A 2,750-nucleotide genomic window follows, 5' to 3' on the forward strand; every position below is an offset into this window, starting at 1 on the left:
TCACTCCCCCCACCTACAATCCCTGCCGGTACGAGACTCGAACCCGCAACCTTTGGGTTACGAGTCCAACTCTCTAACCATTAGGCCACGACTTCCCCCAAGCTTCCCCCAATATGACAAGCACAACTGCCTTTTTTGTTCAATCTCAGTTTTAATGAACAATAATAGCCATTATAAAAGTATAACTATAAAGTATAAGACACTTATGTAATAGGAAATAAGACAAAAGCAAACAATTCAGTCAAATGTATGCAACAAGTCCGTGCTGTATTATGATTGATAAATAAATAATTTATGAAACATAACTATGCTCAGCCAAAACGATATGACCTGGAAGAAATAATTAATTCATGAGACCAAAGATTGCCTGCTAGATTTACCCTAAATGAATTATATCTCATGTTTAACCACTACGGAGACATCAGAGCAAGCGGCAAATGTCAGAAGGACTAGCCGAGGTGAGGCTGCTCTCGGCGGATACATGAGCACTGAGCGCACGCTGATCGCGTGGATCTCAACCCACTGAAATCGGCGGAGCAAATTTTCAAATAGGCGCTATCTTTACAAATAAACCGCAGATTTGAGTTTTAAACAACTACATTCTCGCCTGAAATACTCTTAGAACTGCACTTCATGACACAATAACAGTAATATTTTGAAAATTATGCGGGTTTTCTCCGCCATTAGAGCTTGCTGGTTGGTGCGAAAAGCATTCTGGGATACCTGGCTGCCTCAAGTCACCTCTGGATGCATCCTTGATAAAAGGGGCGGAGCAAGAACACATCCGGGGATTTGAGCTATTAACTGTGAGCAGACAGAGTGTCAATCAATGCATTGGAGAATACAGGGAACATAAATGAAAAGAAACAAAGCTGCTTGTCAGGTTTTCCTAACAAGCAACCACATTTTTTAAAATAAGCCCAAAAAACCGCGATTTTTTTCTCGCAACTTTACAAAAAAAGAAGCTCAAAGTCGCGTATAATACGCGGATTTGGCAACTCTTGTCACTTGAGGTTGTCCTATGGTTGTTGAGTAACATTCAAATGAGTTGAAGGCCATCCCAGTCAGTGGAGAGTTATTTTCGCCCTCTGCCGGTCTGTAGCTTTGTTTTCCCCAATTTCTTCAGCTTGACCTTGTTCTTATGAACCGCTGTCTTTGACATTAAGAATGGAAGCAACCTGATGCTCACTGTAGCCCTCTGCCAGTAAAGCCAGAACTTAATCCTTCTTTTCCTAACGCAAAACTTTTCTCTTCAACTCTTTTGGCTTGGTCAATTGTTATTTGATTTCAATTACATTTGAGATACTACTAGTTTCTGCCATCCAGCTGGTCATATTGCTAAAGGATAGTGACCACAGCAGTGGTTTTTATGCCAGTACTTCATTAAGCAGAATGAGTTGTGCCCATGTGTTGGAATTCAACAGCCAGGGGAATGGAATGGCTGCCATACATAGAGATGCTGATTTAAGAAAAATTTGGAGTGGTCTTTTCATTTTTTTCCAGAGCTGTATATATGAATTGAATTGGGGGTAAATAATGCAAATAATATCTTGGACAGGTTCTTGACTGGTTTTGTGAAATTCACCCATGAATAACTTTGGAATAGAAACCAGATATTATTTATCATTCTTTGAAAGAATGTCAATTATACATCAAGCGTTTCACATTCACATATTAATGACGCATCCTTGATCAGACACATGCGTTCAGTCCCTGAGGTCTTGTAGTGAAACAGAAGCATAACATTTACAACATAAGGCAAAAGAGCTCAAAACATCTCCTGCGGCGGCCAGGAGGGATTCGTGCATGAGATTGGGTTTAGTGTACACTGAAGTGTTCCAGATCATTAAATGCTTCCCTTAGGAGCTACAAACACTGTGAAAAGCAATAACTCACCCAAAGATTCAATATGACTAATATTTGTTAGTTGAAGTTACACAAGCAAGGGACAGACCAATTTGAGCTCTATATTGATGGCCAGGGTGTGAAGAGATGATGGGAGTCTGTCTGAAACACAGAAGTGAGTGTAAAAGACTTCAATGCACTGACAGAAAGAGCTGCTTTTACTGCAGACTTTAACGCACTAATGCAGTCGGTGTAGGATGACTCACGCAACATAGTTTTATTCCTGTCCTAATGTCTGATTTCTCAGCATTCGCTCTGATTGCATCTGCGAGCCACAGTTTAGAAACTGACAATTCAATTAAAGAAGGAATAAAGCACGCCATTGATGCTCCGCTGTAAAGACTTTCATTTTTCACTGCCCTAAAATCACAGAAAAATGCCACCTCATTACCGAGGGTTATATGATGATTATACAGTCTGAATAATAAGTTACGAATTAAAATAAAAGGCTGAAAATGACAACCCTCCATTATAGCCAGTGGTGGTTCTAGCTTGTATGATGCCTGGGCGAACCACCCATCTGCCAGCCCTTACATCATTTGAAACACACACACACTCTCACACACACACACACACACACACACACACACACACACACACACACACACACATTCTCTCTCTCTCTCACACACAAACACCTGTTGGTATTGGTGGTTTACGGGGACTCTCCATAGGCAAAACTGTATTTTCTATCGCCTATCATTTCTATCGTATGAATTACGGGGACACAGGAAGTGTAGGTAAATCATCTTTATATTGTAATACCTGTGTCATACCCGTGTCATTATACAAATTTGTGTCTTCATAAACCACCCAAACCAGTGCACACACACACACACACACAC

The sequence above is a fragment of the Sinocyclocheilus anshuiensis genome, unplaced genomic scaffold (assembly GCF_001515605.1).
Source record: "Sinocyclocheilus anshuiensis isolate Anshui unplaced genomic scaffold, SAMN03320099.WGS_v1.1 scaffold1055, whole genome shotgun sequence".
NCBI lineage: Eukaryota > Metazoa > Chordata > Actinopteri > Cypriniformes > Cyprinidae > Sinocyclocheilus > Sinocyclocheilus anshuiensis.